Consider the following 14,869-nt stretch of genomic DNA (forward strand, 5'->3'; position numbering starts at 1 on the left):
TGTTTCTTTTTTTTTTAAGATTTTATTTATTTGACAAAGATCACAAGTAGGCAAAGAGGCAGGTAGATAGACAGGAGGGGGAAGCAAGCTCCCCGCCAAACAGAGAGCCCGATGCGGGACTCCATCCCAGGACCCTGTGACCATGACCCAAGCTGAAAGCAGAGGCTTAACCCACTGAGCCACCCAGGTGCCCCTATAATCTGTTTATTAACATTTGTTAACCGAGTTTCAGAGAATGGAGGCAGTATTCCATGATTTTGAATGAGAAAAATAAAAACGCATTCCTAACCCACAGGAAAATACCAGTTGAGCAGGTACCACTAAACCCCCTTCTTACACCTATTTAACTATCCACCAAGGATGGCTTAAGTGGGTAGGAGAAGAATCAATGAAACAAGATGGGATTGGGAGGGAGACAAACCATAAGTGACTCTTAATCTCACAAAACAAACTGAGGGTTGCTGGGGGGAGGGGGTTTGGGAGAAGGGGGTGGGATTATGGACATTGGGGAGGGTATGTGCTTTGGTGAGTGCTGTGAAGTGTGTAAACCTGGTGATTCACAGACCTGTACCCCTGGGGATAAAAATATATGTTTATAAAAAATAGCAGCCACTCTGGAAAACAGCATGGAGGTTGCTCAAAATGTTGAACGTAGAACTGCCCTATGACCCAGCAATTGCACTATTGGGTATTTACCCTAAAGATACAAACGTAGTGATCCAAAGGGGCACGTGCACCCGAATGTTTATAGCAGCAATGTCTACAATAGCCAAACTATGGAAAGAACCTAGATGTCCATCAACAGATGAATGGATCAAGAAGATGTGGTATAGATACACAATGGAATACTATGCAGCCATCAAAAGAAATGAAATCTTGCCATTTGCGACAACATGGATGGAACTAGAGCGTATCATGCTTAGCGAAATAAGTCAAGCAGAGAAAGACAACTATCATATGATCTCCCTGATATGAGGAAGTGGTGATGCAACATGGGGGCTTAAGTGGGTAGGAGAAGAATCAATGAAACAAGATGGGATTGGGAGGGAGACAAACCATAAGTGACTCTTAATCTCACAAAACAAACTGAGGGTTGCTGGGGGGAGGGGGTTTGGGAGAAGGGGGTGGGATTATGGACACTGGGGAGGGTATGTGCTTTGGTGAGTGCTGTGAAGTGTGTAAACCTGGTGATTCACAGACCTGTACCCCTGGGGATAAAAATATATGTTTATAAAAAATAAAAAATTATAAAATATATATATATATATATATATATATATGTTTATAAAAAATAAAAAAAATAGAAATTGTTTGTGATACTATCTAGTTATTTAATACTTGATAAATTCATTAGTGGGTATGTCTGTATGCAGAAAACCATAATACTAGACACTGTCCTGTGTTGGGAGTGGATTACATTTTCCTTCTGCATCACAGTGTATATGTATATGTAAATAAATGGGAAAATAATATATTAAAGATGTGTACCACATGTCAATAATACTTAGCAAAATAAAATAAACAAGATAAATTTTCAAGAGGTTTCTTATGATTAAAGACATGCTTGTGTGAGATCTGGTGGTAAGAGGAGGGAGCTGGAGGCAGTGGTCACTGGTGCTATTTGGTGGTGGGGGATGGTAAGGAAGAAAGAGCTGGTGAAGAAATGAGTTAAACAGGAAATGTCTGATGTTCATCTGTGTCTGGATCTAAGCAATGAGGGGAGAATCTTCCCTTCCTGGCAGGAGAGTTCAGAGGTGTTTGGCTGTGAACCACTGTCTGAAGCTACACACAAAGCAGTGGGATGGAAAGCAGAGCTCCCCATGGCAGTCTGTTTGCATTCTATGGGCTTGGTGTCCTGCAGCTCTCACTAACATGGGACTCCATTTGTAATTTGGTGAATGTGACAAGTCTGCTCATGCCAGGATCACACTCACTTGCACCAGCAAAACTTTTTTTTTTCAGAATCTCCAATTTCTTGTGAATATTCAGCAGTGTATTTGTGGTTTGTAGGTGTTGGGGACAGACACGTGCGAGGCCAAGCCTAAGACTAATAGTCATTCCACTTTCTCAATGTGCGTTATCACTCCCGGTTTTTCTCAGAGTGCACACATTTCCTTCATTAGTGTTTTTACTTTATTACAAGACCTTTTACTGAATAATCTGGGGAAGAGGATATTTATAAAACATAACACGTTTAAACAGCATGAACTCAAGACGCTCTCCTGTTAGGAGAATATCTGAGATGCAATTGCAACAAACTACATGGGTAATGAATTTTGTATCAATCAGCAGATCATTGTAGCAAAGATTCAGATAGAGTTCAGAGAGTGAGGAAACCTGTGTTTTACTTTTAAGTAGAGTTTAATTGGGTGAAAAATATTCTGATGCAGAAGTGAACCAGCTACCACATCTATGCCACTGATCTACATAGAATATAAAATGTTTTCTTGAGGCTTCTAATAATGTAAGAAATTATCACTCCAGTGTGGATGAATGTACTCTAGTTTCTTTTTTTTTTTTAAGATTTTATTTATTTATTTGACAGACAGAGATCACAAGTAGGCAGAGAGAGAGGAGGAAGCAGGCTCCCTGCTGAGCAGAGAGCCCGATGCGGGACTCGATCCCAGGACCCTGAGATCATGATATGAACCCAAGGCAGCGGCTTTAACCCACTGAGCCACCCAGGCGCCCCTGTACTCTAGTTTTATATGTTCTATACTTCTATAAAATATTACTAAATTTCCTTCAAAAATTTTGCAATGGATTATATACCATGTAGACAGTAAGAAGGAAAAATAACACTTAGGACAGAGCTGATGGGTCTGATGAAGACATTCTGTTTAATTCCAGCCTCCCTGTCCCTTTCATATCCTTCCCCTCTCCACCAACACCATGGTCACCGCTCTGCTCTCAGCCATCTCAACTCTCACATGATGGATTGTGGGTAGACCAGGCTCATCCACTATATTGAGGTCTGTAAGGGAGGAGCTGTCAGTCTTGTCCCTGTCTGGCACAGAGCCTCACGTTGAGTAAGCAGAAAACAAACATCTACTCAGGGACTGACTGATTAATTGATCCTATCAAAACAGTAATCTATTCCATGACATGAAACCTCTCAAACATAATGCAGTATTTTTATAAGTTGGTGCAAACTAGTATTGCCTTATTTTTGTCAAAGACTTGATCCTTGTCCTCAGGATATTTTTAAATAAGGAGAAGAGATTGTGGCATGTCAGGGTCATAGTTTGCAGTCATTGGTATTCTGGCTTCCATTTTATAGACAGAGGGATAGTTAAAAAGTAATCAGGCACATAAGTCATAGGGACCATAGGGACTAAAGTGCTTCTGGAATTTTTCTTGGTAATTCTACATGTTCTTTGAAAGGTAAGAAGCATCTTGCTAAGAGGCTTGAAAACTTTGTACTTATGAAAGAAACACAATGAGGGAAATGTGAGATCTTCAGAAGAGTCTGTTTCCATGGAAGATATCTTGTCTTGCATATTTCAGATTTGAGGCTAAGGAATATTTCATTTCAGGGGAGGGACTCAAGGGTTGGGTTATTTTCCATTAAAACTACATATGCACTGGAGTGGAAGGTCTTGTTTGCTTGGACCACTGAAGATAGAAAGAAGTCATGAGTACTCGAAAGTCAGTGAGGGGCAGACCAAGACTGGAATACTGTGTAGCCCTCTCCTATCTGTCTCCTGCTAGAGTCAGAAGGATGTACCTAACTACTCGTTCAGTTTGTCCAGTGGTACGTAGAGGTAAGGCCCAAATTCCCACCGTAGCATCGTCTCAGTACAATGGCCTTCACAATAGGATTAGACCTGTTGGAACATAGTCATAGAGCATATGCAATTTGCCCAAACTCACACAGTTGGTTCCACAGTAGAGCTGGAATTAGGACCCAGATTTTCTTGGGCTCATTCCTGTCAGGACATGAGTTTCAGGAGCTGTGGCTAGTATGGGATTCCAGGGAAAAAACTCAAGGAGTCTTTAAGAAGTCCTTGATTGGGATGTTATTGGGAGAAAATCTTTTTTTTTTCCTTTAATTTCACCTTAAATGTAGAGGAGAGAGCAATTAATAGATAGGACACTACAATGATTAACCCTAACACTGTTGATGAAGATAGCATCTTCTCACCCTTCGATAGAGTAAAGAACACAAGAAAATCAAATGTCAAGCATTTCTAAGGGTTCTAGTAGCTCTTATATTTGCTTGCAGTCTTCAAAAACTGCTACAGTGCTGGAATTGGTCCCTGGGGAGACTCCACCTGTCAGCAGCTGCACCAAAAAGAATGTTCCTGCTTAATTCCCCCTTTTAGCTTGTGTCAGTGAGAAGTTAGTTGTACAAAGATGGGAAGAGAATTTTATAAAGTTGTATGATGATTCTAATAAGCATACTTTTGTTGTATGGAGCCTTGGTACTATTCTATACTGACTTGATTCCTCGTGTCCACCCCATCTTGAGCAGGAAAAGATCCTGCGTATCTTTGTATCACAGGCTGTTAAATTTGGTTTCTCTACCACTAAGGAGCTAGCTTGCCAATCTCATCATTCCAGTCCCAGTGAACCTCATTCATATTTAGCACCTGCTCTGTATGAGAAGTTCTGTTCTAGGCTCTGAGGACACAGCAGTGAACAAAAATCCTTAACTGCCTGGAGTTTACATTCTAGTGGAAGAGAAAGACAAAACATAAATCAATAGAATGGAGTAGAAAAGATGGTGAGGAGGGCCAAGGGCAAACGTTAAGCAATGAAGAGGGATAGGGAAGGTTGTTGGGGGAGGTTACATTTGATTTAGATTTTGCCATATGCCGTTGACATTTTTATCAATTAAATAACAGTGCAATGTTGGCAGTTCCCGATGGTGTCATGTAATAGGGTGGCCAGCTCAGCTCTCCACAGAGACCTTTTCACAGCCTCTTAAACCTTCAGTCAAGTCTTCCTGCTCTCCCTGTGCAAGTTACTTGGCTAATTCTACTCCACGCTGCCTGCCGTCATCTTTGGTAGTATTTGGGTTTTATTTCTCAGCTTGACCATTTACAAGTTGTGTGATCTTGGAGAAGCCTCCTTGACTCTCAGGTTCTTTATCTATAAACAGTAAAGATAATTACTGCAGAAAGTGCATCTTAATCCAATAAGATAAGGAAATGAGAGCTATCTGCTTCGATAACTAAATGAGATCTATCTGCTTTGTAAAATACTATACAAAGCCAAGTTATTATCAATTAAGAAGTATTTTTAAAAATAGAGTAATTAGGAGGGAGGAGTCAAGATGGCGGAGAAGTAGCAAGCTGAGACTGCTTCAGCTAGCCGGAGATCAGCTAGATAGCTTATCTAAAGATTGCAAACACCTGAAAATCCATCGGCAGATCGAAGAGAAGAAGAACAGCAATTCTGGAAACAGAAAAACAACCACTTTCTGAAAGGTAGGACCGGCGGAGAAGTGAATCCAAAGCGACGGGAAGATAGACCCCGGGGGGAGGGGCCGGCTCCCGGCAAGCGGCGGAGCAACCGCGCACAAAATCAGGACTTTTAAAAGTCTGTTCCGCGGAGGGACATCGCTCCAGAGGCTAAACCGGGGCGAAGCCCACGCGGGGTCAGCGTGGCCTCAGGTCCCGCAGGGTCACAGAAGGATCGGGGGTGTCTGAGTGTCGCAGAGCTTGCGGGTATTGGAACGGGAAAGCCGGCTACAGAGACAGAGCCGACAGTAAGCTCGCAGCTCCGTGTTACCTTGAACCGGTCGCAGGCTCGGTGAGCTCGGAGCGCGGCCGGAGGTCAGGCAGACGGGAGTAACTGGGCGCGGTTCTCTGAGGGCGCACTGAGGAGTGGGGCCCTGGGCTCTCGGCTCCTCCGGGCCGGAGACCAGGAGGCCGCCATTTGTATTCCCGTCCTCTGGAACTCTACGGAAAGCGCTCAGGGAACAAAAGCTCCTGAAAGCAAACCCGAGCGGATTACTCACCCCGGCCCCGGGTAAGGGCGGTGTAATTCCGCCTGGGGCAAAGACACTTGAGAATCACTACAACAGGCCCCTCCCCCAGAAGATCAACAAGAAATCCAGCCGAGACCAAGTTCACCTACCAAGGAGTGCGGTTTCAATACCAAGGAGAGCAGCAGAATTCCAGAGGAGGAGAAAGCCAAGCACGGAACTCATGGCTTTTTTCCTGTGATTATTTTTAGTCTTGCAGTTAATTTAATTTTTTTCTTTTTCATTTTTTTTTTTTTCTCGCCTTCGGGTAAAATTTTTTTTTTTTTAACTGTTACCTTTTTCTTTTTTAACGATTTTTTACTAGTTTATCTAATATATATATATATATATTTTTACATTTTTCTTAGGTGTTTTCTTTTTTTAAAAAATTCTTTTCTTTTCTTTTTTTTTTTTTTTTCTTTTTTCTTTCTTCCTTTTTGAACCTCTTTTTATCCCCTTTCTCCCCACTCACGATTTTGGATCTCTTCTAATTTGGCTAAAGCATATTTTCCTGGGGTTGTTGCCACCCTTTTAGTATTTTACTTGCCCCTTCATTTACTCTTATCTGGACAAAATGACAAGACGTAAAAATTCACCACAAAAAAAAGAACAAGAGGCAGTACCGAAGGCTAGGGACCTAATCAATACAGACATCGGTAATATGTCAGATCTAGAGTTCAGAATGACAATTCTCAAGGTTCTAGCCGGGCTCGAAAAAGGCATGGAAGATATTAGAGAAACCCTCTCGAGAGATATAAAAGCCCTTTCTGGAGAAATAAAAGAACTAAAATCTAACCAAGTTGAAATCAAAAAAGCTATTAATGAGGTGCAATCAAAAATGGAGGCTCTCACTGCTAGGATAAATGAGGCAGAAGAAAGAATTAGTGATATAGAAGACCAAATGACAGAGAATAAAGAAGCTGATCAAAAGAGGGACAAACAGCTACTGGACCATGAGGGGAGAATTCGAGAGATAAGTGACACCATAAGACGAAACAACATTAGAATAATTGGGATTCCAGAAGAAGAAGAAAGTGAGAGGGGAGCAGAAGGTATACTGGAGAGAATTATTGGGGAGAATTTCCCCAATATGGCAAAGGGAACGAGCATCAAAATTCAGGAGGTTCAGAGAATGCCCCTCAAAATCAATAAGAATAGGCCCACACCCCGACACCTAATAGTAAAATTTACAAGTCTCAATGACAAAGAGAAAATCCTGAAAGCAGCCCGGGAAAAGAAGTCTGTAACATACAATGGTAAAAATATTAGATTGGCAGCTGACTTATCCACAGAGACCTGGCAGGCCAGAAAGAGCTGGCATGATATTTTCAGAGCACTAAACGAGAAAAACATGCAGCCAAGAATACTATATCCAGCTAGGCTATCATTGAAAATAGAAGGAGAGATTAAAAGCTTCCAGGACAAACAACAACTGAAAGAATTTGCAAATACCAAACCAGCTCTACAGGAAATATTGAAAGGGGTCCTCTAAGCAAAGAGAGAGCCTACAAGTGGTAGATCAGAAAGGAACAGAGACCATATACAGTAACAGTCACCTTACAGGCAATACAATGGCACTAAATTCATATCTCTCAATAGTTACCCTGAATGTGAATGGGCTAAATGCCCCTGTCAAAAGACACAGGGTATCAGAATGGATAAAAAAACAAAACCCATCTATATGTTGCCTCCAAGAAACTCATTTTAAGCCCGAAGACACCTCCAGATTTAAAGTGAGGGGGTGGAAAAGAATTTACCATGCTAATGGACATCAGAAGAAAGCAGGAGTGGCAATCCTTATATCAGATCAATTAGATTTTAAGCCAAAGACTATAATAAGAGATGAGGAAGGACATTATATCATACTCAAAGGGTCTGTCCAACAAGAAGATTTAACAATTTTAAATATCTATGCCCCCAATGTGGGAGCAGCCAACTATATAAACCAATTAATAACAAAATCAAAGAAACACATCAACAATAATACAATAATAGTAGGGGACTTTAACACTCCCCTCACTGAAATGGACAGGTCATCCAAGCAAAAGATCAGCAAGGAAATAAAGGCCTTAAATGACACACTGGACCAGATGGACATCACAGATATATTCAGAATATTTCATCCCAAAGCAACAGAATACACATTCTTCTCTAGTGCACATGGAACATTCTCCAGAATAGATCACATCCTCGGTCCTAAATCAGGACTCAACAGGTATCAAAAGATTGGGATCATTCCCTGCATATTTTCAGACCACAATGCTCTAAAGCTAGAACTCAACCACAAAAGGAAGTTTGGAAAGAACCCAAATACATGGAGACTAAACAGTACCCTTCTAAAGAATGAATGGGTCAACCGGGAAATTAAAGAAGAATTGAAAAAAATCATGGAAACAAATGATAATGAAAATACAACGGTTCAAAATCTGTGGGACACAACAAAGGCAGTCCTGAGAGGAAAATATATAGCGGTACAAGCCTTTCTCAAGAAACAAGAAAGGTCTCAGGTACAAAACCTAACCCTACACCTAAAGGAGCTGGAGAAAGAACAAGAAAGAAACCCTAAGCCCAGCAGGAGAAGAGAAATCATAAAGATCAGAGCAGAAATCAATGAAATAGAAACCAAAAAAACAATAGAACAAATCAACGAAACTAGGAGCTGGTTCTTTGAAAGAATTAATAAAATTGATAAACCCCTGGCCCGACTTATCAAAAAGAAAAGAGAAAGGACCCAAATAAATAAAATCATGAATGAAAGAGGAGAGATCACAACTAACACCAAAGAAATACAAACTATTATAAGAACATACTATGAGCAACTCTACGCCAACAAATTTGACAATCTGGAAGAAATGGATGCATTCCTAGAAACATATAAACTACCACAACTGAACCAGGAAGAAATAGAAAGCCTGAACAGACCCATAACCAGTAAGGAGATTGAAACAGTCATTAAAAATCTCCAAACAAACAAAAGCCCAGGGCCAGACGGCTTCTCGTGGGAATTCTACCAAACATTTAAAGAAGAACTAATTCCTATTCTCCTGAAACTGTTCCAAAAAATAGAAATGGAAGGAAAACTTCCAAACTCATTTTATGAGGCCAGCATCACCTTGATCCCAAAACCAGACAAGGATCCCACCAAAAAAGAGAGCTATAGACCAATATCCTTGATGAACACAGATGCGAAAATACTCAACAAAATACTAGCCAATAGGATTCAACAGTACATTAAAAAGATTATTCACCACGACCAAGTGGGATTTATTCCAGGGCTGCAAGGTTGGTTCAACATCCGCAAATCAGTCAATGTGATACAACACATCAATAAAAGTAAGAACAAGAACCATATGATACTCTCAATAGATGCTGAAAAAGCATTTGACAAAGTACAACATCCCTTCCTGATCAAAACTCTTCAAAGTGTAGGGATAGAGGGCACATACCTCAATATCATCAAAGCCATCTATGAAAAACCCACCGCAAATATCATTCTCAATGGAGAAAAACTGAAAGTTTTTCCGCTAAGGTCAGGAACACGGCAGGGATGTCCATTATCACCACTGCTATTCAACATCGTACTAGAGGTCCTAGCCTCAGCAATCAGACAACAAAAGGAAATTAAAGGCATCCAAATCGGCAAAGAAGAAGTCAAATTATCACTCTTCGCAGATGATATGATACTATATGTGGAAAACCCAAAAGACTCCACTCCAAAACTGCTAGAACTTATACAGGAATTCAGTAAAGTGTCAGGATATAAAATCAATGCACAGAAATCAGTTGCATTTCTCTACACCAACAGTAAGACAGAAGAAAGAGATATTAAGGAGTCAATCCCATTTACAATTGCATCCAAAACCATAAGATACCTAGGAATAAACCTAACCAAAGAGACACAGAATCTATACTCAGAAAACTATAAAGTACTCATGAAAGAAATTGAGGAAGACACAAAGAAATGGAAAAATGTTCCATGCTCCTGGATTGGAAGAATAAATATTGTGAAAATGTCTATGCTACCTAAAGCAATCTACACATTTAATGCAATTCCTATCAAAGTACCATCCATCTTTTTCAAAGAAATGGAACAAATAATGCTAAAATTTATATGGAACCAGAAAAGACCTCGAATAGCCAAAGGGATATTGAAAAAGAAAGCCAACGTTGGTGGCATCACAATTCCGGACTTCAAGCTCTATTACAAAGCTGTCATCATCAAGACAGCATGGTACTGGCACAAAAACAGACACATAGATCAATGGAACAGAATAGAGAGCCCAGAAATAGACCCTCAACTCTATGGTCAACTAATCTTCGACAAAGCAGGAAAGAATGTCCAATGGAAAAAAGACAGCCTTTTCAATAAATGGTGCTGGGAAAATTGGACAGCCACATGCAGAAAAATGAAATTGGACCATTTCCTTACACCACACACAAAAATAGACTCAAAATGGATGAAGGACCTCAATGTACGAAAGGAATCCATCAAAATCCTTGAGGAGAACACGGGCAGCAACCTATTCGACCTCTGCCGCAGCAACATCTTCCTAGGAACAACGCAAAAGGCAAGGGAAGCAAGGGAAAAAATGAACTACTGGGATTTCATCAAGATCAAAAGCTTTTGCACAGCAAAGGAAACAGTTAACAAAATCAAAAGACAACTGACAGAATGGGAGAAGATATTTGCAAACGACATATCAGATAAAGGACTAGTGTCCAGAATCTATAAAGAACTTAGCAAACTCAACACCCAAAGAACAAATAATCCAATCAAGAAATGGGCAGAAGACATGAACAGACATTTCTGCAAAGAAGACATCCAGATGGCGAACAGACACATGAAAAAGTGCTCCATATCACTCGGCATCAGGGAAATACAAATCAAAACCACAATGAGATATCACCTCACACCAGTCAGAATGGCTAAAATCAACAAGTCAGGAAATGACAGATGCTGGCGAGGATGCGGAGAAAGGGGAACCCTCCTACACTGTTGGTGGGAATGCAAGCTGGTGCAGCCACTCTGGAAAACAGCATGGAGGTTCCTCAAAATGTTGAAAATAGAACTGCCCTATGACCCAGCAATTGCACTATTGGGTATTTACCCTAAAGATACAAATGTAGTGATCCAAAGGGACACATGCACCCGAATGTTTATAGCAGCAATGTCCACAATAGCCAAACTATGGAAAGAACCTAGATGTCCATCAACAGATGAATGGATCAAGAAGATGTGGTATATATACACAATGGAATACTATGCAGCCATCAAAAGAAATGAAATCTTGCCATTTGCAACAACGTGGATGGAACTAGAGCGTATCATGCTTAGCGAAATAAGTCAAGCAGAGAAAGACAACTATCATATGATCTCCCTGATATGAGGAAGTGGTGATGCAACATGGAGGCTTAAGTGGGTAGAAGAATAAATGAAACAAGATGGGATTGGGAGGGAGACAAACCATAAGTGACTCTTAATCTCACAAAACAAACTGAGGGTTCCCGGGGGGAGGGGGTTGGGGAGAAGGGGGTGGGATTATGGACATTGGGGAGGGTATGTGATTTGGTGAGTGCTGTGAAGTGTGTAAACCTGGTGATTCACAGACCTGGGGATAAAAATATATGTTTATAAAAAATATATGTTTATAAAAAATAAAAAATTTAAAAAAAAATGGAAAAAAAAATAAGTAAATAAATAAAATTCCTGTTATATTTAAAAAAAAAATAGAGTAATTATAATTTAAATCTATACTAAATCTTTAACTGTGCTATGATGACATTATTAATTACAAAGGGTTACATGTCAACTTGGCTTATGGTCATGATCTGAAGTCTGTCTCTGGTAATATCTTAAATACTCTTATTTTTCTATTAATTTAAGGTTGTTGGCTTTTCCTGTTTAAATCCAGCACATTTTAAATTCTTATGAGATGGTTCTATATCCATTAACACCCAAATTGTTCTCTGTAACGTGTCCACCTCACCTGGCTGTGTGTGTCTGTCTAAACATGACAGAATTCCCAGCTTGGAGGTCATATCCACTCTAATAACTGCATGCTTTCACACTTGCCTGAGGGACTCTCACATGATGATTCCTGGTGCTAATAGATAAGGAAAGGAGTTGGGGTCCATTCCCATGCAGCTGCAGCTGTTAGATCTGGAGCCAGCCACTTGGTTTCCATTTAAATTATTGTGTTAGTATGTACAGGACCTGGTTCTTGAGCAGGGAAGCCATTAAAAAATGAAGAAGGAGAAGGAAGAAGAAAGAAGAAGGGGGAGCAGGCTCAGGATTCTGGGTTTTATGTTTCATTGTGTTTATATGAATCATAACCCACCTGTATTCCAAATTTAGCTATATGACATATTATTTTGATCATCTCAGAGCATACAGTCATTAGACTGCCTTATTAGATTTACAATTGATAAGAGTAATTTCATTGTTAATATTTTTTGAAAAGCTCAAAGTAAGACTCAAAACTCATTGAAGCAGCTCCGAAATCACTGAGGGCTTAGACAGTAATGAAAAGGAGTCTAATAAATATCATCAAAGTTTGGAAAAACTGGGAACAAATTATCGAGTATTAGCCTATTTTATGAAAAGTAGTTTTGGGCAAATACACTGACAGCTGCTAATTCTGCTCAGACAGTTAACAATGTAATATCTTCTCTCTTCCTGGTGTTCATTCGTCTTTTGTAATGAAGATGTCATGCTGGGTATTAGGATCTGAGGAAGTGGGACATGCTCTGGCTCTCTTTCAACCTAATATTTTTTGCCCTATCTTTTTGTATTCCAGAATATTCTTCTGCTTTAGTTCTGTTAAACTTTTTTGTTAATTTTTGAACTTTTATTTGAGTATTGGCAGGAACTATATGTATGTGTCCTCCTCTACTTGTACTCACAATGATTGGAATTTTGCTGCATTTGTTTTATCATTATTTATAATTATTCTCTCTCTGTCTCTTCTGCTGCACTATTTATTTATCCATTTGTTTATTCACTGGATTATAATATTATTTTTCCATTATTATTTATTTCAATGCTCAGATTGTCCCAGAGTCGAACCATGGTCGCCCCTTTAATCTGGTTCTTGTGTCTTTTGAGTGCTTCTCACCATTCTTGGAACATTCCTTACTTTCTGGCACTAATGATATTACAGGTTTGTTTTGTTCTTTCTCTGCCTCAGCCATGAAATCAGCTGGTTGTCTAAACCTTAGCCAAAGGAATCTTGGCTTCTTAAGTGCAGGTATTTAGAAGACAAGATCTGGATGCTAGTTGTGCTCCTTGTTACTGACTTGTGACTACTTCTAGTGCTTTCAGAACTAGCACACAAATCCACACACACACATAGGCATAAAGACCTATATCTATATTTGTTTCCTTGTCTATCTGTCTCTTTGTATGTGTACCGTGGTATATATGTGTATATAAAATAATACAAACCGTGAATTCATATGGATGACTCCAATTCTAAACCAGCACCACAAGGTTCATTCTGGGCCTTTCATTTCCATTTTTGCAACACTCTAATCCAATAGTCAGATTAGCTTGGCCCCATTATCCTCAATATATTTACTTATTAGCTCAAGTCTAGAATACACAGAAAGGAGTTTTCTGGTTGCCAACTCATGTCATTGAGAAAAGCAGACTTCTTCATTTGAGTTCATATTTTTGTTTTTAAGATAAAATTTATATGTAATAAAATGCACAGATCTTAATTGTTATTGCATGATATTGGACAAATGCATAAACACATGTGACCCATATTCCCATCAAGACATACAGTATTTTCAACACACTAGAAAGCTTTGTTGTGCCTTTTCTGTTATTCCACTACCTAGTGGCAACCACTATTCTGATGTTTTTCAGTATAGATCTTTTCCCTTTGCAAGAACTTCGTAGAAATGACCCATATAATATATACTCTGCTTAGTCTACTCTCTTAAAACTCAGTATAATGCTTTTGAGATTCATCCTGTCATACGTATCAGTCTTTCTTTTATGTTAAGTCTTTGGATGTGACACAATTTGTCAGACATTTTCCTTTGATGGACATTTCTTTCTTTTTCTTTTTAAGATTTTATTATTTATTTGACACAGAGAGAGAAATCACAAGTAGGCAGAGAGGCAGGCAGAGAGAGAGACGGAAGGAAGCAGGCTCCCTGCAGAGCAGAGAGCCCGACATGGGGCTCAATCCCAGGATCCTGGGATCATGACCTGAGCCAAAGGCAGAGGCTTTAACCCACTGAGCCACCCAGGCGCCCCTGGACATTTATTTCTAATTTTTGGTTACTACAAATAGAGTTTCAGGAAACATCCTCTTATAGGTCTTTTTGTGGACATACATTTACATTTTTAAATTGTTAAACAATTTATTAAATTTTACAGCAAAATTGATTTGTTTTTTTTCTTGGTGTACAGTTCATGGTTTTAACAAAGGCATTGATTTGTGTAACCATGACAATAGTCAAGATAAAGAACAGTTCCATCACCCCCAAAAAACCTCCTTGTGCTGTCCATTTATAGTAATCCCTACTTCACCTCACCCTCAACCACCGTCAGCTGCTCATTTATTCTGTATCCCAGTAGTTTTGTCTTCTTGAGAATGTTCTATAAATATAGTCCTACAGTATGCAGTCTTTATCACTGAGCTGCATTTCAGTATATGGGTGTACAACAGCTTATTCATTCACCTGTTGAAGGACACCTGGGTTATTGCCATTTTGGGGGCAATTATTAATAAAGGTGCAATGAACATTTGTATACAAGTTTTTGGTGGACATAAATTTTCATTTCATTTCTCTAGGGTATTAAATTATGGTATTAATTCACATTCCCCTAATGACTAAAGATGTTGAGCATCTTTTTATCATTTGAATATTCAGACGCTTTGTCTA

The 14,869-nt window shown here is 39.5% G+C and overlaps 1 protein-coding gene across 1 annotated transcript in view; it reads left to right on the top strand.

Moving 5' to 3' along the window:
- PASD1 (PAS domain containing repressor 1) overlaps positions 1-14,869 on the top strand; it is a 61,566-nt gene that overhangs the window by 20,522 nt on the left and 26,175 nt on the right. The window lies entirely within an intron of this gene.

The sequence above is a fragment of the Mustela lutreola genome, chromosome X (genome assembly GCF_030435805.1).
Source record: "Mustela lutreola isolate mMusLut2 chromosome X, mMusLut2.pri, whole genome shotgun sequence".
NCBI lineage: Eukaryota > Metazoa > Chordata > Mammalia > Carnivora > Mustelidae > Mustela > Mustela lutreola.